Raw genomic sequence first — 24,723 nt, 5'->3', positions numbered from 1 at the left:
AACCCCCCCCCCCGCAAGCTAGAAGTTTTGTGAATGGGATGTTCCTGGCATAATCACGCTCATGGACCAGCTCCGGACATGAGGACAGTACGAACAGTCCACTGCTGGATGTGGGGAGTGTGGTTTTGCAGAGGGTCAGAGGACAGGGTAAGTATAGCTTTTCCCTGAGCCCCTGGACAAATGAACACTTAACCCATGCAGTGCAGGTGCAGTCCCACTGCATGGGAAAATAAAGTTTTTAACCAGAGTTCTGCTTTAACTTTAGTGCATTTTTAAAAAATTGGAACTACCACTATTTTATTCTCGAGGGAGTCTGGATTCAGAAAATATATAATGTTTGGGGGGTTTATGCAATCTTCAGGTCTAAAAAAAAATAACATAGCGTATACAGTTGCAACACAAGTCATATTGTAATTGGATGTTATTAAAAAGGACCTTTCCATTTCAATGTGCAGCTCTGTAATTTTCTGTAAAATGCAATGCACAAAGGCAACCTGGAAGGGCTCTGCACACGAAGTTTGTAGGTCTTTAGCTATTGACTCTACAGACAGTTGGCGACTTCTGTGCACTGTGTGCTTCAGCATGCACTGACCCCGCTCTGTCATTTTACGTGGCCTACCACTTCATGGCTGAGTTGCTGTTCCCAGTTTCTTCCACTTTTTTATAATTACACTTGATCAACAGTTGATCGTGGAATATTTAGTAGCAAGGAACGGCCTGCAGCACGAATAGATTTATTGCACAGGTGGCAACCTATCACGGTACCACACTTGAATTCACTGAGCTCCTGAGAGCGACCCATTCTTTCACAAATGTTTGTAGAAGCAGTCTGCATACCTAGGTGCTTGATGTTATACACCTGTGGCCATGGAGGTGATTGGAACACCTGAATACAATTTTTTGGACGGGACTCCCAATACCTTTGGCAATATAGTGTATAAATGCATCACTGACTTTAAATGGTATAATTCATACAGTGCATTGACCCCTGGTTCACATATATGCAGCCGTGCGGGCCACGTTTTGCACGGGCATGAGTCCATTTGAATGGACTCCCGTGCCCGTGACACGCAGAGAAGAAGTCCCTGCACTTCTTTGGAAAACGCAGCCCTCATGGGAACCTCGGTTCCCAGTACGGTTGCATTTTCCAGTGCGAGTGGCGTGCCATTAGAACTAATGACACTCGCCCGCGGGTCAGCATTTCTCTGTTAGGGTGGTGCGGCTGCACAGATTTTCGTGCAGATCCGCAACGACACCGCCCACACAGATGTGAACCTCACCTTACTTTCATTTAGGTGTATTCAGTTTAATTGCGATGACATATTTTAAAAAATCTGTGTATCGGATCTGTGGGGCAAATTGTTGGAGAATGGTACTGATTTGGGGACTAAAAATAGCAGTGCCTTGTTGCCACTTTAAAATGACTGACTTTTCGGTTTTGTTGTGGCTTGCAATTCTATGCTGCTGAATCCAAATACTGAGTTTGACCTATAACTTTGCTAAGGGTCCAACACTTCTGCAAGGGATATTACAATAGTAACTTACCCTTGTGGCACTGGATAAATTAAAGCAGAGTTTTTTGGTTGTAAACCTCTGACATAAAATATGAACAAAGCATATCCCTCTAAAGTTTGTACTTGTCTCAATCCAAAGTCCTGAGGACTATGTGTCATTTCTGCCTGCTGCCTCATTCCTTTTCGATCTCAATTTTGGCAGGTTTTCCTGACACCAAGAGATAAAAGGTGACAGGGTAGGAGGCTCCAGAACACAGCCTGTGTGTTGTGTGAAGGAGGGGGGGGGGTCCTCTAATCAGTTCCCACTGAGATCTACAGAGTGTAATTTCAGCTGCTCGCCCCCTGCTATCTGAAAGCTTAGACAAGCTGTAAAACTTCTGCATTTTGAACAGCTGTGAAGAAGAGATGGCTGCAGATAAACAGGTACATGGATTCGTTTCATCTCTGTGTATTACCTGAGGCTAGTCACTTCACTGAGTATATGTAAGGGTTTACAATCACTTTAACCATTTAAGGACCGCCCTATAGCAGATATACTGTTACAGGGTGGCCGCACTGTCTAAAATCACGTATATATACGTGATTTTGCATCTTCAAGTAGGGGGCGCACATGCTGCCCTTCCCACACTGTCATTGGTTCCCAGAGATGTCAGTCACCAGCGATTCATGGCCGGGACTTAGTGATCACCGGCAGAGAAGCTGACAGGAGAGATCTGTGTGTACACACAGGTCTCTCTCCTGTCAGCAGGGAGGTGATGCTTTCTATCTCACTGCAAAGCCGAGAGATAGAAAGCAGCACGCCCCCTAGTAAAACAGCACACTGTTAACCCTTTGATCGGCCCAGTTAACCCTTTCCTACCCAGTGTCATTAATACAGTAATTAGTGCTTTTTATTAACACTGATCACTGGATTAGTGTCACTAGAGATGTCAGTGGCAGCTAATCAGTTCCCACCCAGTGTCAGTCAGTGTCAGAATGTATGCCGCAGTCCTGCTATAAGTCGCTGATAGCCGCCATTACTAGTATAAAAATAAATAAATTAAAATTCCAGTATATAAACCACCATGTGTAACCATGCTATAACTTCACATAAACCAATTAATATACGCTTATTGGGATTTATTTTACCAAAGACATGTAGCAGAATACATGTTGGCCTAAATTTTTGAAGACATTTTTTTTATTATTTATTTATTTTTTTGGATATGTTTTATAGCAAATAGTCAAAAATATTGTGTGGGCAGAGCCCCGCACAGTCACGCTGTTTTCTAATCTGACAGTACATTAAGCTAAAGGATAAAAATACTGTTTGTTTGCAGGTAAAAAAATGAGCTTTTTTTTTTCTTTTTTCACACTGCAACCTGTAAAGCCTTGCATCTGTGATCAGCAGATTGCGAGTGCAATGCCAGGATCCTGTGGACACAGCTGATCAGAAATTGAGGTAAAGGGACAATCAGGGGTGGACTGACAACTCATGGAGCCCCCGGGCAATAGGGGATCATGGGGCCCCTGTGTCCTTGCCCAAAGTCAAAAAAGCCTATGAAAAAGGTACCAGGGGCATCTCATGGGGCCCCCTACTGACCCTGGGCCCTTTTGGCAGTGCCCGAGTTTCCAAATGGTCAGTCCGCCCCTGGGGACAATTACAGCGGCCATTTACCATATGATCAACTGTGTCCAGTCACAGCTGATCACATTGTAAACAGACTTGCCGGTTATCCACAGTCCTTTCCTCACATGCTGTCACAGCCAGTAACCAGTAATTTTGACACGTGCATTTACATTGATAACTGCATCCTCATCAGCACACATCAGCAAAGAAGAAACAGAAACTGAGAAAAACCCGCACAGTCTGTCAATTCTGCCTTTAACTGCGGCAGCGCTCCCCATTGGAGTACCAGAGTAAGCGGGGACACCAAGTCCCACCACCTGTGTGACAGCGGACAGTCCCACCTCCAGCACGGTGCCAACCTACAACCAGGCTACCCCTCCTGGCACCAGATCTTCTCCATTGACACCATATGGAGAAGCCACAGCAGGACAAGTGAGAGCTGTCCCACTGCCCCACTCTTGTGACACTGCCCTCCTCCTGTCCCACTTCCCCCCTCTTGTGACGCTGCATCTCACCTGTCCTGCTGCCCCCCTCTTGTGACGCTGCTCCTCACCTGTCTCCCTACTCCTTCCTGTGGTGGTGCTGCCCTCCATCCTTGATGCCGCCCCCCACCTGTGACGCTGCCCTCCCTTTTGTGACGCTGCCCCTCACCTGTCTCCCTACCCCCCACCTGTAATGCTGCCCCCCACCAGTCCCACTGCCCCCTCCTTGCCCACTGCCCTCCCTCCTGTGATGCTGCCCCCCCCAACTGTCTCCTTGTCCTCACCTGTCTCCCTGCTCCCCCTCCTATGACTCTGCCCCCCACTTGTCCCACTGCCCCCAATCTAGCCCAGTGCATTCTCTCTTGTGATGCTGCCCGTCACCTGTCTCCCTTCCCTCCTTCCTGCGGTGCTGCCCCCTTCCTCTAATGCTGCCCCCATCTGTCTCCCTGCTCCCCCTCCTGTGACGCTGCCCCCCTCCTGTCCCACTGCCCTCCTCCTGTGATGCTACCCCCCATCCTGTCCCACTGCTCCTCTTCCTTGATGCTGCCCCCTCCTGTGACGCTGTCCCTTTTGTTCTGTCAGCAACTGTGAAAGGGGACATTTACACTGATTATCAGTGTCCTGATTAGCAGTGCTGCCCCAACAGTGTACCTCAGTGCTGCCAGTCAGTGCCCATCAGTGCAGCTTCATCAGCAAGGAAAACTATTTTTTTTTGTTTGTTTAGCAAAAAATAAAAAACTCAGTGGTGATTAAATACCACCAAAAGAAAGCTCTATCTTCGTTTGGGTACAGTATAGCATGACTGCACAATTGTCATTCAAAATGCGACAGCGCTGAAAGCTGAAAATTGTTCTGGGCAGGAAGGGGGTGAAAGTGCCCAGCAGGCAAGTGGTTAAAGTGGACTAGTAGAAAAAACAGAATAAGCTGTTGGCACATACCTTTATTTCTAGATCTGCTTCCTCTAGCATTGCCTAGAATGCTGCTAACGTAGCCATGAAAATAACTTTCTCAGCGGGGCCATTTGTAAAATGCAGGTATTCCTCCTATATAACAATATCAAGACCTCTTGATTGGTCACTCAGACACAAAGCATTGCATCATGGGATGGAACAGGGGTAGTGTCTAAACTCCATTGCAGGGAAATGTAAAAACTAAGGTGACACTGAGATGAAAAGTGGGGGTACTTTTCCTAAACACACAGGTTTGCCCCAGTGTCTGTTTGCACTTTCCCTTCATAGGCAGGAAGCTTTAAAGTCCTAGGTGAGGAAAGAGAATTTTCAGGTTTCAGCGCACTCACACTTTGAATGACAATTGCGTGGTCATGCTACACTGTACCCAAAATTAAATTCTATAATTTTGTTCACACAACTAGAGCTTTCTTTTGGTGGTATTTAATTACTGCTGGGATTTTTATTTTTTTCTAAATTAACAAAAACGGACAGAAAACTTTGTAAACAAAACCCCACTGTTTTTGTTTCTGTAATAAAAGTTTGCAAATAAATAATTGTTCTTCATAAATTTAGGCCAAGATGTATTCTACTACATGTCTTTGGTGAAAATAACCCAAATCAGTGTATATTATTTAGTCTGTAGGAAAGTTATAGAGTTCACAAACTATGGGATATATCTTAAAATTGATCAATCCTGAAGTACTGACAGCCAATCTAATTTCTTGAGGTCCAAGAATGTCAGAATAGTACAGATATGACCCAAATTACCCCTTTTTGCAAAGTAGACAGTCCAACGTATTTCATAAGAGGCATGGCGAGTTTTTTGAAGTTGTCATTTTTTTGTCATAATTTTTCGGAAAATAAAGAAATTAAAAAAATAATTTTCACAATTTTTTTTTTTACATACTGTCACCAGTGCAGTACAGCGTCATCATATAACTGGTGTGGTGGTGATCAGGGACACTGACTGGTGACAGTACCGAAAAAAAAAAATTTATAATTTATTTTATTATTTTTTTTATTTTTTATTACGTTTTTCTCTTTTTTAAGATTTTTTTTGCATATTACACTATGACCAAAGTAGTATAATGTTACCAAATATTGGAAGTGATCAGTATTTTTTTTTTTTACACAATTTGATTGCTTATAACGAATTATAATGAATTTCTGCACCACTATTTACAAGTAGTCCCTGTGCATTGCACTCTGTTTGATGCTTTGGGTTGGCGGGTAAGCAAGCCCAGATTGCAATCTACTGGTTTGCTGGCCCCCTCAGTAGAGTAAGTGACCGTAGTACAGGGAGTGTGTTACTGGTAGGATCACCAGGTGAAAATAAAATAAACACAGCCTTAAAAAAAAAAAATGAATGCAGCCTCCACGTCTAGGTGTTGATAAGCTGTAAAATATTACATTTTTATTATTGGATTTAGATATGTTTTTCATTTTTGTGCTCCGGTTTTACATTATAATATGATATTGCAGTTAAAAAGCTAAAGTGCTGCTTCAGTAAGACAACTAGTATTTTCAGAATCCAACAACAGCAGCTTTCATATTTCTCTCATTTCATATTTACCTTCAGGGAAACCTGTTCCAAGAGAAATATTGTACTTGCCATTACCGACCTCTATTTCTGAAAATGCTAGTTGCCTAGCCGGTATGCTGATCTCATGGCTTCAGTATTTCCCAGGTTACCTGTCAGAGCAAGTAAGTATATAAGGAGTTCTGACTTCACTGGCTACATGCGTGTTCTATGTCAGTAACTCAGAAAGTACTGAAGTTAGAGGATCAGGCAAGACTCCCAGGCTTTCTTAAAGTGGTAGTAAATCGCATAGAAAAAAAAGCACTGTAAAACTCAGTAAATTGTTGCAAATCTGTGTTTTTGGACATTTTTTGAGCAAAAACATTTTTTTTGGTATAAAAAATGCTAAAGAATGCAAACGAGGAAAACCATGAAAAAAGTGGCAAAACGCCGCTAAATGCTAATGCAAAAAAGGCTAAAAAACACTGAAAAAAATCATGTTTTTAACATGACTTTACACAGCTAATGTTACCAGCATTATTATAACACCCAGTGTGCATGGAGCCTGGCAAATATGAAAGAAAAAATCAGGAAGAGGGCAAATACTTTTTTAAATTTTGTGTAGCTATATTACTTTTCTCTTCACAAATATTTCATGGATGAATCTACATTGTTCAACAAAAAAAATCAAGGTATATAATTTAAAGGCTTTTAAACTCCAAACACAGTATGTGCTTCATAGATAAACTGACAAATAGTGCTTCACACCATGCATAATATCTTTCTGTTGTTTTTATTTTAATAAATGTATACAGCGGTCCAAAATAGCACAATCAGTGTTTCTGTGTTGAATAAAGCTTTAGGCTGAATATAAAATTAGAACAACATTTCCGCTTAGCCACAGTAGATTCTTTAAGAGCTGAAAAAGGTCACAGAAAAAAACAAAACAATAGATTCTATTAAAATAAACTTATTTGCAGTATTGTAACACTGTAGGGGAGGGTATCTTGATACATTTTAGTAATGTATATGCATATACTGTATATTTGGAACATTAGCAGTAGTGAAACATGACTGACAATATTTACACAGCACTGTGTAAAACAATTATTGTATGACCTTACACAAACCAATGTACTGGTCTGCTGTACACTACTAAATTTGTTAAAGTAGATATGGGGATTTATTGACCAAAATGCATAGTAAATCAGGTCGCTATCCATACCTCCCAACATTTTAAGGTGAGAAAAATAAACCTTTTTAGGCATTGAATGCAACTTCCCATGCCCTCAATTATGCAAACCAAAATTGATATACTAAAAAATGTTGGCTTACCTCAGAATATTTATTTTCCAACATCAATTTTGCTTTAAATATCAATCAAAATAATTAAGTAGTCTGCAAGAGAATCATTTGTCTCCAGACATTATTTCTCCATTCTACCAGAAACTGTACAGTCATCAAATTCACCATATGGGGTACACCAGATTTGTAATATACATTGATTTGTATTTTGATTATTATATATGTTCCCCACCTTTCTATTCAGAAATCACAAACTTCCTAGCTCATCATCCTAATGTTCCTGCTCTTGCAGTGGGAGACTTCAACAGTTTTTTAGATGCAGCACAAATTTTCGTCCGCCTCTTGAGTGAGCACAACTCCACATGGACCATCCTCTTTTTCCAGGTTTCTTGCATAGATGGATTTGCGGGACATATGGCGATTACAAAATCCATGGTGGCCTTTCTAGAACTGACTTGGGCTTGGTCAATAAGGAAATGCTCTTTCTTTTCACTCCTGCCCATTATAAACCCCGGACCTTTACCGATCATTCCCCATTTTCGGTACAGGTTAGAGTTGCGAGTCCCCCTAAACAAACTTATTGGAAAATAAACCCGATCTGGCTTTCCTTATTTCCAAAACCAGATCCTGTGCCAGCTGCCATAGTTCACTTTCTTACCTCTAACAAAGACACCCAATGGCTGGGCCTATTATGGGACACCCTAAGGGCATTCCTGAGCAGTCAATTAATTAAAGTTATTTCCTCTATTAAAACCAAAACCAAGTCCTGGGAAACCACTGTTCTACAAAAGGCCTCTAAGGCCGAGGCTACTTTTATAGATAATCCTAATGATCATACTGCTACAGAACGCCTGTCACCCCGATTGGGTGATTCCATCAGAGAACTGCTTCCTCACCACTGGGACACAAGACCAAGGTGTTAGAGCCGGGCATTGCAACCAAGACTAGACGACACTAGCTTAGATGCCAAAACTGGAACTCTTTATTGAACAGAAAACACAGGTTTTTACATACTCCAGAAATAGGGGCAGTCCCCACAATAAAACAAATATAACACATTGAAATAAACATCCCCCAGTGATTAGATAACAAGGTGAAGCTGACATCAGTCTAATCCTATCATGTAGGCACCTCCAGAAGGACTTGCCAGCAGACAAACAATAGGTGACTCATTTACCTCAATTAACAATGGGAATGCACAGCTAGGAGACACACAATGGGAGAAGATAGTAAACACATAACATCTTAATAAACAGATTACATCAGTAATCAGTCCTCAGCATCAGGTTTGTTTTCAACTGATTATATCAACATCTTCTTAGAGTCTCTGAGGCAAGAAAGGAGGGGGGTTGAAGCAATCAATGCTAGTTTGGGCACAAATCTGTCCTGGTCTTCCAGTTCTCAGAGTCTGTGTGTTTTGTGAAGACATAGACTTGAATCCGAAGCAATCTACTCCAAAGTTTCCCCAGGCACCCACCAAAGAATAGAGACCCCTCAGATGCCAGGGCCATGATCAGTAGGCAAGAGGCTAGCCTGCAGTCCCGTCCAAAAGCCCCTGTCCTGGTTGGGTCTGTCACACATACTAAACTGGCTTGGTTACAGGCACAAAATATGGCACAGCAGGTGTCACTAACAAAAGATGAAAAGAAATGGTTTTTCTATCACAAACATTTTTTGAGGAGGGAGAAGGTACAGATCATATGCTAGCTATGATGGTAAAAGCTCACAGAACTTCCATGTTTATATCTGCAATTGCTACACCCATAGGTAATATAACAACATCTCATGCTGATATACTGCTGGCTTGTACTCCTCAAATGCTTCTCCCACCATGGCAGAAATTCACAAATTCCTTTTGGAATGTTGGCTTCCTCAGCTGAATTCTTTTGACAGAGGATTGTTTGGTCCTTCTCTTACAGTAGATGAATTGGCAGATGCCTTGGCTTTTTCCTCTCTGGATAAGTCTCTGGGAGTGAATGGCCTACTAGTGGAGGTGTACAAGAGGTATGCAGATCTCCTACTGTCAAAGTTAGATACGGTCTTTAGAAATGCTATGGAGCTGGAACACCTTTCCATTCTATGAACGAGGCAGTGATGTTTCTCCTACTTAAGCCAGGTAAGGATAGTCTGTTCCCTGACTTGTATAAACCCATCTCTTTGTTAACAACATATGTAAAACTTTTAGCACAGGCGCTTTCAATGCATCTTGCTAAATGTATCTCTAAAATTGTACATAAAGACCAATCTGGCTTTATTCCGGCTAGATCAACCACATTAAATATTCAACGGTTATTTTTGAATCTTCAGATACCAACTGATAACCCAGATCACTAAGCGGTATTGTCGCTTAATGCAGCTAAAGCTTTTGATAGCATTGAATGGACATATTTATGGAAAGTGTTGGCACGTTTTGGCTTAGGGGACAGGTTTATTAAATAGGTGAAATTGTTATATTCTGCTCCCATAATTAGTCTGCAAATCAACGGAGATCTCACAGATTCCTTTCCACTCCTTAGAGGTACATGTCAGGGGTGCCCATTGTCACCCTGCTGTTTGAGTTTGGCTATAGAGCCCTGGCAGCGGCCATAAGAGCATCTGCACATATTACTGGGTTCATACAGTATGTGTCTGGGGAGGACAAGGTTTGAATGTATACTGACAACACCATCCTATAGCTTGGTGACACCGATTCCTCACTCAGCCAGGTTATGTATTTAATTGAACAGTTTGGGAACCTGTCAGGTTTCTCTATTAACTGGAGTAAACTGGTTCTTCTCCCCATCAATAAACTCACCCAACCTCTGCCACCCTGCACTTGGGAGCTGAAACTAGTCATGCCATTTAAATATCTGGGGGTCAAAGTTATAGCTCACCCCACAGAATATCTGGAACTGAATCTACTCCCACTTCTTAAACAATTCCAACTTAAATATACCACCTGGTGTAAACTTCCTCGGACAGTGGTGGGCAGAGTGAATTTGATAAAAATGGTGAGGGCTGCACAATTTTTATATGTTTTTCACAATTATTTCCAGTGGATACCATGGCATTGGTTCACGCGTAATGAAACGTTATTCAGAACCCTTATATAGAGGAAAAAATTGGCTAGGATAAAACCGTCTATACTTCAATATTGTAAGGACCAATGAGGCTTGGCGGTTCCCAAATTATACTTTTTGGCCTCCCAGATCCAACATTTGGGGGGTTGGGGGGGGTTACACACCCTGTCAGATCCAATGAGCAGATTGTTACTTGGCAGGATATTGAACCGCCTGCTCTTGTCACAGTTGGAAGCAGGGTTCTCTAATATTTAAGTGGAGGGCCCCATTTTAACTTTAATGCTTAAACTATGGACAGCAGTCAAGGAGCATTTGCGCTTGATGGTTTTTTGAAGGAATCATCATAATGGAGTAATCTCTCCTATACAGAGTAATAAAAGCTTGAGGGATTTCAGTCATGGGAAGAGATTGGTATCTGTTGTGTTTCTCAACTTTACTCTTAGCATATGCTGAAATCCTTCCTCATTCTGCAAGAAGAGTTTGCTATACCTAGACAACAATTTTACACACACCTTCAGCTGAGACACGCCCTACAGGCGCAGACTAGACTTTCCATTCTGTTTATAGCTGATCACCCTTTACTAGGAGAGGTGATGTTGGATAGAAATAAAAAAGGTATGATCTCCAGGATCTACTCAACTCTGACCTTTTTGGGGAAGAGACATGGTAGCTGGGTTTACAATCATTTCCCCTTAGTTCAGCCTCACCATCATTCACAACTTTTCCTGTTGCAGAGAACCTATCGCACGCCAGTAATGGGACAGACATGACTCTTCTCTGCCCTAAGTATCGTGGGGACAAGGGGGACCTAATACACCTGCTATGGAGATGCCGAAACTCTTTCAATATTGGAAAGAGGTTACTGATATCTCTTCTGTGTTTATGCTTAAAGTTTCAGTGGATCCTGTAGTATGCCTACTAGACACAGTTGATGAGGAACTTTTCCCTTCACTACTTCATATAACTAATATCTGACTATTGTATGTAGCCCAAAAACAAATTGCCTGGTTCTGAATGTCACCTCATGTCCCTACAACAAAACACTGAAATGATCAGGTTAATTCTATTCTGATCTGGGAAAAACTAACTTACCAACATAGAAATGCAATGTTTTTCTCTTTGACAGGCATGGCTTGATACCCCAGTGCTTGAGCCTCCCCAATTGGTTATGGAATGATTGTTACAGTAAGAGTTATTATGTTCCTGGCACATTTCTTTTACTCATTTCTTGGTATGATGAATAGTAAACCAGGGTCACCATTGCACACCATATGTTGCCACTTTTGTATTATCGTTAGATAGCAGGTGGTAGGGCTGTGGCCAGCTTAACTGCTGGCATTTTCATAGTTATGTTTTCTCTATTTTGTTATTTTTATTGCTTTATGTTTAATTGTTAATTGCCTATGCATTTAAACATGTCAATATTATCTCTAGAAGACTACCTAACTAAAACACTTGATTGCTATGCCACCAGTCTGATATATACTGTGATCTGTATTTCTGTTGGATTTAATTGTGTGATTTGTTTTATTTTTTTGTATGATTGAAACGCATTGTAAGTCCTTGTGCCTTACTTAGGTGGCTGAATAAAACTTTATTTGAATTAAAAGAAAGATAATTAAGTAATGTGATTAAGGTTTTATTGCAGAATAACCCCTTTTGTTAATTTAAATGGTACATATTCATATAAATCTGTACATCAAACCAAAAAGAGTGACAGCTAAGTAAGAAAGCAGGACAGAGGGATTTGAACCTAAAGAGAAACAGTCCCTCGAAATGAGGGACAATTTGGAGGCTTTTTGTCATGTCTTCTTCACATATGAGAGATTATTATAACACTTTTTTAGTTCAAGAAAGTTCAAGCAGAAAAATTGTTCAGGGTCATGATTTAAAGGAACACTGTCAGGAGAGATTATTGGAGGCTGTCATCACTGAATATAGGAGTGAAACCCCTGCGCTACCTCAATAATGAGAGAGGGGAAAAAAAAAACACAACAAAACGCACACAAGCAAAAAGGAAAATAAAAATAGTGTGATGATAGTGGCTGCTGCTAACATCAAATTGTGTTCCCACAATAGCAAAGCAAATTAAAAATAAATAAGAGATGTAGCGCTGCTAAATAATAGCTACAAAAAAAAAGAGTGACATAGCTGAATAAAACGTCCATATGTTATGTTGACTATTTTACTTGATACTGTTTGGGATATGAGCACAAGAAGAAAACACATGACTTATGGAAGAATCTGTATTACAAATTGATTGATTTTACATATATGGACTCATTATGGACATTTTGTTCAGTTATGTCACTCTTTTATTTTTTGTAGCTATTATTTAGCAGCACTACATCACTTATTTATTTTTAATTTGTCATCACTGAACTCACCCTGGAGAATAATAGTTCCCCTGACTATCAATCTAATACTTTGACCTAAATGTTGCCTGAAATGTTGACCCAGAACTTGTAAAGGGTTAAGTAGTTCTGACTATTTTCTGACACTCATTTACTCCATGATTTTTCCAAGACAGTAACTAAATCATACTAAAGTCACACAACCAAGCATCTAGAATTTTTAGGCAGCAGCCTGCAATGGCAGCACCGATACTTATCTCATTAAAGAGTCACTAAGGGGTTTATTTACTAAAGCTGGAGAGTCCAAAATCAGACTCCCTTCTGCATAGAAACCAATCAGCTTCTAACCTCAGCTTGTTCAATGAAGCTTTGGCAATGAAACCTGAAAGCTGATTGGTTTCTATGCAGAAGGGAGTCCGATTTTGCACTCTCCAGCTTTAGTAAATAAACCCCTAAGTGTCATTTCTGTCAGCTGGTTTGTTCCTTTGCTATCAGCATGAATCACTTCTGACCAAGAGAAAAAAGGTGACGGGGAGGGATCTCCAGCACACAGGGTGTGTTTGACAGCCTCAGCTCTGTTCCGTCCCCTGCTTTCTGAAAACTCAGACAGGCTTTATAAAATCAGCACTTTGAACAGATGTAGAGAAGATATGACTGCTGATAGAAAGCTTCTACTTATCTAGGAAGATTTGCTTCAACTCTGTGAATCACCTGAGGCCAGTCACTTCACTGGGTAAAGGAAAGAATTTACAACCACTTTAGGACTCTTCCACATCAGCAAGCTGCTCTGAATGCACAGCTGCTGGTAGCTATAATATTCAAAATACATTTCAAGTGACCCTGCGTTTTCCCATGCAGGGCAAAGCAACAGTTTTACCTTTATGGTGGTCCCACAAGTTTTGAATAACTACTCTTTTTTCTCCTGTGCTGTTCTGTTAGGAGCAAAGAGAGAAAGCTTTGTGTAAGGTCCATGTCACAACTTGGGAGGAATCTCTCTTTGCTTTTATATAAAAGTGTTGGTTGCCCATCTCCAAGTACCAAAAGTACAACCAAGTAATTTACAGCCTCTACATACACACAGTAAGTACCAGGTGTTTCTCTTTGTTTCCAGTGAAGGGAGGGTCAGTAAATAAAGCTGGTGAGGCTGCCAATAAAGTAACCATGTTGCTTTGCCTGGCCTGCGAAATGACAGGTCCTCATAATACTAGTGAAAGGAAATAGTCTTAGTAAAGTTAAATATCAAGCCACTTCTACAGCACTTCTTACAATGTGTCCAAGTGTGGTAATACATATATAACGTTACTCTTATAAGCATGCAGTACTTTTACATTAAGTATAAACCTACATTCCTTGAAAAATAATTGGATGCTTTGTGCAGATATTTTTGACTTATTCAGTCATTTTGGAAGCACAAAGCATTTCAGATTTTCAGAAGACCTTGACATCCTAAATGCTTAAACAAATACCTCTACATCTCTATTGCTCCCTTTCCAAGAAAAGAAATGACATAAAAGAATGTCATTTAAATAAGCGGCGAAGTGAAGGAAAATATAGCATTGACTAAAAATATAACCAGTGTAAATGAATGCCATCTAACATTTGTTCTACTAATAGACAAGTGATTGCAGGTGCTCTGGGATTTCAGCATTACAATGACCATACTTTTTCACATGATTATAGCAAATCAAAAGCAGTGTTAACCAGGCAGCAATTCCTCTAGGCAAGATAATAAGTGACTTTCAAGCCATAGACTACTTTTAATCCATAAGTTTTGATGATTTTGCAAGCAAAGGATGTAAAGATACTTTTTATATTCCCAGTTTTGTCAGTACTCAATAAATTAAAAAAAATGAATGTTACTAGAAATGTCTCAGTCAGGGTACAATTGGAGCAAACTGTTTTATATGTCTGCAGCAGTCTCATGTACCTTCATTTTGTGGCCAAATATCAGGCTTTTCTGCCAGGTAAGGATTCAGAGTTTTCTCTATTACCTTCTGCAAATTCCTATTACCCATTGAGACTGGCAACCATAGTAATGGGCTCATAGGAGCATGTGGAATCAGGGGTTAGTGGAAGCTCCTTCACTTCCAGATGTGCTGGAGCTTTGTTTGTCAGAATGCCGAGGCATTCTGCCTTCACAGGAAGGTTTGGATGGCTACTGCAGGTATGTGCAGGTACCCCTAGGTACTTTCATTTTATTACTGCTACAATGACCCTCCCAATGAAAGAGTTTCTCAGGGTAATTGCTTCCTACTGAATGAGCATTGCATGTGTGGTCTGATTTACGCCGTAGTCATCATTTCTCATATTTCAAGGATTTCATTTTGCTTCTCTTTTATCCAGCCCTTTATTCCATATCAGTGCCTATCCCTCTACTAGTTCCCTTCCCAAGCAGGAAACCCAAAGCTAGAGAGTCGATTCTGCTTCTAGGTAAGTATTTGTGGACTTTTAATGTCATCATTGTTTGGGCCTTCGTACCTACCACCACTCATTTTGGATTTTAAGGTCTTTGTGGCTAAGTGTGTGTTTTTATGTTATTATAGCCCTTGAGCAATTCAGAACATGCTGGAGCTATACAATAATAGAGTGATAACACTGTTCAACAGGTAAAAAGTTTTGGGCATAAAATTAGCTAATCTTACATAATTTTGGGGTGCTGAAAACGAAAATGACCCTAAAAAATGTTGATTGGCTCTAGTTTCCATGATATATTCACCCATCTAATGACGTAAGCCATTCAAAATTATGATGCAACTTCAGCTGCATATTGCGCAATTGATACTGGTGACCAATAGAAAATTGCATGTATACTGAGATGATGCAATATTAGCCTTTAATTGCATCACTTCACTGCATAAAAGCTGCAGTATCTGTAGCTGATTGTAGTTCGACAGCGTCTTTACATTTCGTTTTATGCTTATATAGGCTACTCAGTAATGCCTCGAACTTGTGTGAATAAAGCAGATAATTTCTGCTATATCTGCGGTGAAATAACTTTTATCTCACAAAAAGGAGGATAACAGGAATGATTAAGAAAGCCTACAACTTGTATTTTGGCTGCAAGATAGGAGACCAGGACAAGAGCTGGGCACCACATATATGCTGCAATTCTTGTGGGACGGCACTGGAGCAATGGTTGAATGGAAGAAAGGCATCTATACCTTTCGCTGTGCCAATGATTTGGAGAGAGCCAACAGATCATGTTAGTAATTGTTACTTTTGTATGGTGCCTCCAATTGTAAAAGGGCTAAATAAGAAGAAAAAGTTATCTCTGCACTATCCAAATATTCCATCGGCAATACGTCCAGTTCCTCATGGAGAGGGGCTACCAATTCCTAAAGCACCAGAATCCTTCGTGGTTGAGTCAAGTGAGGAAGAACCTGAAGCGTGTAGTCATGTGCAGTTGTAAGAGATAGCCCTTTCCTCGAATACAAGAGAAAAGCCAAGAGAAGCAAAACCGACACAAACTGAAGACAAAACTAGTGAGAATCCTAAGTATTAAAATGATTCAACTTAGCTTATGGCTATAATTTTTCTTGGTATGCAATGCAATATATTATGCCATTTAGGCTTTGTTATGTAGTCAACATCACTTGCTTTATATTTGTGGAAAGACATCTATCTATATAATTATTGTGCATTATGTAGTCATTACGCCTATAGTAGAAAACTTTCCGTTTACAGAAAAACTAGAGCCAATTGACAAATTTCATTGTTATATTTGAACTCAGAATGTGAAATTCATTAAGAAATGGATCCTTTTGTTTCCAAAACTGGCAAAAAATAAAAATTTGTTGAACAGTGTAATCATAAAACTACGTATTGTTGCTTGTTAGATTGGTGGCCATAAGTTGGTAAGACTGTTATAATTCTCACTTAATAATATTGACCCCAAAGCATAAGGGTCCATGCACACTAAAAGGTTGACCCTCTAGCAGAAAAAGAAGCATGAAAATGCTCATAGTGGCTCATATTGCACAAACGTTTATGAATGTTTATAAGAGTTTATGGGTATTTGCTTTTACTAGCGTTTTTTCCTCTCTGCTTATTTTTCACTAAAATCAATATACATTTGAAAATGCCAAATGCTCCTAAATGCTGCATTTATGAGCTTTCAGGCATTTCTACTCTTTAGATCCCAACTTTGGAGGGGTGGGGAGGGGTTGCCTCTAAATTTCCCTGCCACTTAGGTCCTGAAAACCCCTATAGTGTGCATGGACTTATAGGCTACCTTGAAGGGGTGTTTAGAGCCAGAGAAAATAAAGCTCAAACCCCTTTAGAAGGAGCTTTTTCGATCTGCAGTGTGCATGAGCCCTTATAGATTCTCATTAATTTACTAGAGAACTAAAGCTGCTCATGTACTTTAGAGGGCTGTTGGTGATATAGCAAAAGCACAAAGCGATCACAAGACTGTGTCTTTTCATGGGAATTTTACCCTTATAAAATATAGTGATAACAGGTTTGTAAATATTCTATTTGCAAGGGTCAAACTTGTATTTTTTACAGTACCTCACTTGCTGCTTGCAACCCAATAAAACTTCATACAGTGTGGAAGTCTCCAGCTGTGTGAAACCAGTTTTCATAACATAGTTTCAATTGCAAAACAGAGCCTGTGGACATGTGTTCAGTTTGTGTTATATAGAGATAAATGAATCGATTGGCAAAGGTCAAGATTTAACCCAGACAGGTCCGACTCAGTTGATGGAGATTTCCAGCTATTATTAGATTCACTGAAAATCCATCAGCATTTATTCTTTGTTTAAGTTTTACTTCTTTACAATTTTTATTAAAATGTTTTAAAAATACTAAATAACACATACCCTTCACTCCAGGCAGGGATGCATTATTCCAATCACTGCAAAGCCTCAAGCATTAATGTATGTGTCCAGATTCCACAGTTACATTGTTAATTACCGATTCCATTCAGTAGGAGCTATTGGTGTTTCAATATCACAACAAACATTCCCAAAACATTGCTGAATGAAGTGCAGTAATTATCTGATCCTAAAGTACCCACAAGGATCTTAAGAACATTATACCCTGGTATCCCAGCATGGTGGTAGTTGAGAGTATAGAATTTCAACCTCACACCCATTGGGATATCAGACCAAGCTGGTGTGATTCAGCTGAGTGGGGGCTAAGAGTAATTTTATTATTTTATTATTAACAGCAAATTAAAAAAAAACATTTTTTAATCAACCCACGGTACACTGAGCAAACCAACACAATTTGTTATTGGGGTAAATAATCTGACATACTGAATAATGAATACTTTTCATTAGCATCAAGTCAATTAAACTCCTGGGATAATGACCTGGTCAGTTAAGTAGCAGAGGGGGTTGTTAATCAGTTTCAGCTGCATTGGTGTTAATGAAATTAACAACAGGTGCACTAGATGGGCAACAATGAGATGCCCCCCAAAAGAGGAATGGTTTTACAGGGGGAGGCCACTGACATTTTTTTCCCTAATCATCTTTTTTGACTGTCACTGTCACTAGTGGTAGCATGAGGCGATACCTGGACCCTACAGAGGTTGCACAGACAGTCCAATTTCTCCAGAATAGCACATCAATTTGTGCCATTGCCAGAAGGTTTGCTGTGTCTCCCAACACAGTCTCAAGAGCATGGAGGAGATTCCAGGAGACAGGCAGAGCTGGACAGGGCTACAGAAGGTCCTTAACCCATTAGCAGAACCGGTATCTGCTCCTTTGTGCAAGGAGGAACAGGATGAGCACCGCCAGAGCCCTACAAAATGACCTTCAGCAGGCCAGTGGTGTAAATGTCTCTGACCAAACAATCAGAAACAGACTTCATTAAGGTGACCTGATGGTCCGCCGTCCTCTAGTGGGCCCTGTACTCACTGCCCGGCACCATAGAACTCTATTGGCATGTGCCATTGAACACCAGAATTGGCAGGTCCGCCAATGGCACCCTGTGCTTTTCACAGATGAGAGCAGGTTAACCCTGAGCATATGTGACAAACGTGGAAGGGTCTGGAGAAGCCATGGAGAATGTTATGCTGCCTGTAACATCATTCAGCATGACCGTTTTGGTGGTGGATCAGTGATGGTCTGGGAAGGCATAATCATGGAGGGATGCACAGACCTCTACAGGCTAAACAATGGCACCCTGATTGCCATTAGGTATCAGGATGAAATCCTTGGACCCATTGTCAGACCCTTCGCTGGTGCAGTGGGTCCTGGGTTCCTCCTGGTGCACGACATTGCTAGGCCTCATGTGGTGAGAGTATGCAGGCAGTTCCTGGAGGATGAAGGAATTGAGACCACTGAATGGCCCCCAAGCTCAGACTTCAGTGATGTCCTGGTCCAGATCTGGGAGGAAATACCCCAGGACAGCATCCGTCGTGTCATTAGGAGCATGCCCTGACATTGTCAGGCATGCATACAAGCACGTGGGGGCCACACAAACTACTGAGTACCATTTTGAGTTGCTGCAATTAAATTTCAGCAAAATGGACTAGCGTGCTGCATCGTTTTTTACACTTTGATTTTCAAGGGTGTCTTTGAATTCAGTCCTCTGTAGGTTGATAATTTTCATTTCCATCAAACGAAGGGGTATCCTTATGTTCCTAACACATTACCCAGTCCATATCAGTGTAGATATCCAGCATGATATTTTTCCCAATTGGGATCTGATGTGTTTTCAAAGTGTTCCTTTAATTTTTTTTAGGCAGTGTAGCTATATATATATATATATATATATATATATATATTAGTTCTGGAAGTTAATTTTGTTACAGGGTGTCTGTGCCCTAGCTGAAGGTTGATTTTCCTTGCACTGCCAGGGGCTGAAAAAGGCATACCGTATTTTTTGCCGTATAAGACGTACTTTTTCTTCCCCAAAACTGGGGGGGGAAATGTCAGTGCGTCTTATAAGGCGAATATGGAGCGGCCGGTCCGGTATTTCCACCGCGGCCGTGTCATACCAGGCCGGCCGCTCAGCTCTGCAGCGGGACCTTACCTGTTCCTCTATCCAGCGGCGCGCTGTCTTCCCGGCTTCTGTAGTGTGGGCACTGGGCATGACAGCCGGGTGCCCAGTACGCATGCGCGAGAAGCGGTGCGCTTTGTGAATGGTAAGGCGGTACCTGGGACACATGACAGATCCCAGAAGCCGCCGGACCATTCACAAAGCGCAAGTGCTTCTCGCTCATGCGCACTGGGCACCCGGCTGTCATGCCGAGCGCCATTACAGAAGCCGGGAAGACAGCGCGTGGCTGGATCGAGGAGCAGGTAAGATCAAACAAAAACTCTGCGGAAGTAAGAGCGGGTACCTGTCAAATTCAGGTACCCGCTCCCCACCTCCCCAAAGGTCAGCAGTCATCTGTACTGTCCGCAGTCTCTGGTCATCCCTGTGCTGTCCGCAGTCTCTGGTCATCCCTGTGCTGTCCGCAGTCTCTGGTCATCCCTGTGCTGTCCGCAGTCTCTGGTCATCCCTGTGCTGTCCGCAGTCTCTGGTCATCCCTGTGCTGTCCGCAGTCTCTGGTCATCTCCTGTACTGTGTCTGCAGTCCATTAGTTCAGAATTTTTTTTCCTGTTTTTTGCCTCTAAAACCTAGGTGCGTCTTATGGTCAGGTGCGTCTTATACGGTGAAAAATACGGTAAGTTGAGGGGAGCTGTATACTTACTTTCCTTAGGCTCCTACACGTAGTTATTTGTATATCTAAGTGAAATTGTACAGAGATATTATAAATACATTGTGACATATGTGGCAAGCTTAATAGTGTTTGAATATACTGTATACTGTATATGTTGAGGTGAGGTCAATAGGAAAATATTATAGGTCCCCAGTATTGTAAAACGTATATTAAAAAGCTAGTTTAGAGACAGCTCTTTTACTGAGTTTTGTAAAACCTCAAACCTACCCTCATCACAATCTAATATATATACAGTTGCAAGAAAAAGTATGTGAACCCCTTGGGATTACGTGGAGTTTTGCATGAATTGGGTATAAAATGTGCTCTGAACGTCATCTAAGTGACAACAATAGAAGAACAAAGTCTGCTAAACATAATACTACACAAACATTAGATGTTGCCATGGTTTAATTGTACATAACATGTAAACATTCACAGTGCAGGGAGGAAAAAGTATGTGAGGCCCTAGCTTAATGACTTCTCCCAGAGCTAATTGGAGCCAGGAGTGAGCCAACCTTGACTCCAATCAGTGTGATGATATTGGATGTGTTGCTGACAGTTGTCCTGCCCTTAAAAAACACACACCTGTTTTGGGTTTACTGGTTTCAAGAAGCACTGTCTGATGTGAACCATGCCTCGCAGAAAAGAGCTCTCAGAAGACCTACGATCAAGAATTGTTGACTTGCATGAAGCTGGAAAGGGTTACAAAAGTATCTCCAAAAGCCTTGATATTCATGTGTCCACGGTAAGACAAATGGAGAAAGTTTAGCACTGTTGCTACTCTCCCTAGGCGTGGTCCTGTAAAAATGACTGCAAGAGCACAGCGCAGAATGCTGCATGAGGTAAAGAAGAATCTCAGAGTGTCAGCTAAAGACCTACAGAAATCTCTGGCACATGCTAACATTTTTGTTGACACATCTACAATAAGGAAAACATTAAACAAGAATGGAGTACATGGGAGGACACCACGGAGGAAGCCATTGCTGTCCAAAAAGAATATTGCAGCACGTTTGAAGTTTGCAAAAGAGCACCTGGATGTTCCACAGCACTACTGGCAAAATATACTGTGGACAGGTGAAACCAAGATTGAGTTGTTTGGGAAGAACACACAACACTATGTGTGGAGAAAAAAAGGCACAGCACACCAACATCAAAACCTCATCCCCACTGTAAAACATGGTGGAGGGAACATCATGGTTTGGGGCGCATTGCTGCCTCAGGGCTTGGACATATTGTTGTCATTGATGGGAAAATTAATTCCAGAGTTTATCAAGACATTTTGCAGGAAAACGTACGACCATCTGTCCGCCAACTGAAGCTCCACAGAGGATGGGTGATGCAACAGGACAATGACCCAAAGCATACAAGTAATTCAACAAAACAATGGCTGCAACAGCACAGAATACGCCTTCTGGAGTGGCCCAGTCAGAGTCCTGACCTCAACCCCATTGAAATGCTGTGGCATGACCTTAAGAGAGCGATTCACACCAGACATCCCAAGAACATTGCTACACTGAAACAGTTTTGTGAAGAGGAGTGGTCCAAAATTACTCCAGATCGTTGTGCAGGTCTGATCTGCAACTACAGGAAACGTTTGGTTGAGGTTATTGCTGCCAAAGGAGGGTCAACCAGTTATTAAGTCCAAAGGTTCACATACTTTTTCCTCCCTGCACTGTGAATGTTTACATGTTATGTGCAATTAAACCATGGCAACATCTAATGTTTGTGTAGTATTATGTTCAGCAGACTGTGTTCTTCTATTGTTGTGACTTAGATGACGTTCAGAGCACATTTTATGCCCAATTCATGCAAAGCTCCATGTAATCCCAAGGGGTTCACATACTTTTTCTTGCAACTGTATATATGTGTGTGTGTGTGTGTGTGTGTGTGTGTGTGTGTGTGTGTGTGTGTGTGTGTGTGTGTATATATATATATATATATATATATATATATGTGTGTGTGTGTGTTTATATATATGTATATATTTATTGAACAAGCACTAACAAATTTATGCCTCACAGGACCTTGCAACAGCCTACCCGAACAATATATTCAGTTTATATGCAATCAGGTAGGCTATCACACAACATAATAGTTGGTTAAATGAAATCATAGAATCAGATTGTATTGTGTGTGACCAACTTGATCCTGACAGTAAACTCTAAACACTTTATTTTGGGGGAATTACGTTGTCCCTTCATCGGTATAATTTGACTCTTGGACAAGGAGAAAATTATTTCAATTAAGTAAAAAAATATTTAATTAATTCAAAAGTATATCAGCAAATGTTAGTGTTTTTTTCTATGTCATCTTACTTGTCAACAGTGAAAAAGCAATAGCACAAAAATCCGCCAAATAAAACACATATAGTAATGAAAGCAAAGCATAGTACAAATACCTTGTGTATCTCATTTCTGTATGGTTTTCTTGGTAATTTATCTCATTCTAATCCAGCTTAAACATCTCATTTCAGATGATTAATGCTAGTGACTTAAAGCCAGCAGACTGAGCTTGCTATGTTTCATTATACCAAGGAAAGGCTTTTTTTTTCCCTTTCAAACTGTCATTAATAGTAGCAGGATATGTGCTGTGTAGTCTCATCATATACACAACATATTTAAAGCCTTGTCATAAACATGTATCAGCTTTCTTTGTAAGTGTTAAGAAAACAGTTTTGATTTATAGAGATCCGCAGGGCCAGACAATGTTTTTCACAGCTGCTGACTATGCTTAGAGCAGCTGTCAAAAATAGTAGATGTGGCTTGTGACATTTGATACAAAAGCTTAGAGGTTGTTTGTTTTTGACAAATAATAGGAACATACTCATGTTGTAGATGGGAAAATGATAATTCTCTACTTAAAATGCCATTGAAGTAACAGTATTATTAGCCTACCACCAAAGAGATGTGTTAAAGGTACAACCTGGATAGGATTAAGAGTCAATAAAATCATTTTTAGACTCGCTACAGGAGGGGAAAACATTTAAAAGAGCAAGACTGAAGTCCATATGCAGGTAGTCTAAGCAGACAACAGTGAGGTCAAGGCAAATAGAACATATACAAAACAAGGTTTCAATACTGGCATAAACTCAAGAGCAATCATGAGTAGTGCAATCAAACAGAACCTGTTAATTAAAAACCACTGGCCTGCGAACTCTCCTGTTACCTGTTAGCTGTCAACCCTACTTACGCGACGGAGTACATTTACTAAAACTGGTGCATTGGTACAGCTGTACATGGTAGCCAATCAGCTTCAAACTTCAGCTTGTTCAATTAAACCTTGACAATAAAACCTGGAAGCTGATTGGTTTCATTGCAGAGCTGAATCAGAGATTGCACTCCCAGTTTTAGTAAATCCCTCTCAATGGGTCAACTAAACTAAACAGTTTGATAAGGCACAGGCTGAATGTCCAACAGTCTATTTAAGTACTCCTTACTTGAACAGCTGTAGGCTGCTCTGTGACCTGTTGTATAATGCAGAGTAATAACCAACAGGTGGTAAAGGTCCAAGGCTGATCATTATACACACCTATATAACAAATTCTGCCATGATTAAATATTGAAAAATATCTGATAACTCAAAGGGTTTGTAAAGGTAAAAGGTTTTTTTACCTTAATGAATTCTCTGCATTAAAGGCTTATTTTTTTATATATAACAAACACATCATATCAACCTGTTTTGTGTAGTGGTTTTGCATAGAGCAACCCGGATCCTCCTATTCTTGGTCCCCTGCCGATGCTCCTGGTCCCTCCCTCCCTCCTGTCGGGTGCCCCCACAGCAAGCAGCTTGCTTTGCTACATGTGTCCATTCACACACAGAGCCGTGGATTGAACCTGCCTCCTCTCTCTTCATATTGGCTCACTGGCTGTGATTGGCAGCCAATGGCTTCCGCTGCTTTCTCAGCCAATGAGGAGAGGGAGTCCCAGGATTGCCAAGACTCCAGTGCACATCGTTGGATCGAGAGGGGGCTTAGGTGAGTATTAGGGTGGGGTTGGGGGACTTGCTGCACAGAAAAGGTTTTTTACCTTCATGCATGGAATGTATGAGGGCAAAAAATCTTGAGCATTTACAACCACTTTAAGGTAAAAAAACATTTCAATAGCAGCTCCCCCCAGCCCCCCCTTAAACATTTACCTGAGTCTTCTTATATACCAGCGCTGTCACATCTGTAGCAGCTCTTCTTCTCTCTCCCCTCTCTCATAGGCATGTCTGAAAGCAGTGGGAGCCATTAGCTGAGGAGGGAGCGGGGGGCAGACCCAAGCCACTCTGTGTGTGTC

At 41.0% G+C, this 24,723-nt stretch overlaps 1 long non-coding RNA gene across 1 annotated transcript in view; it reads right to left on the bottom strand.

Moving 5' to 3' along the window:
- LOC149464748 (uncharacterized) overlaps positions 1-22,971 on the bottom strand; it is a 150,331-nt gene extending 127,360 nt beyond the window's left edge. Inside the window, exon 1 of the long non-coding RNA XR_016312291.1 lies at positions 22,845-22,971. This is a non-coding gene — a long non-coding RNA (uncharacterized LOC149464748). The remainder of the gene's footprint in view (positions 1-22,844) is intronic.
- Positions 22,972-24,723: the final 1,752 nt, after the last annotated feature.

This window comes from Staurois parvus, unplaced genomic scaffold (assembly GCF_062004578.1).
Source record: "Staurois parvus isolate SC_StPar_1 unplaced genomic scaffold, SC_StPar_1.0 ptg000147l, whole genome shotgun sequence".
Lineage (NCBI taxonomy): Eukaryota > Metazoa > Chordata > Amphibia > Anura > Ranidae > Staurois > Staurois parvus.
This window is presented reverse-complemented; position numbering and strand designations above follow the sequence as displayed.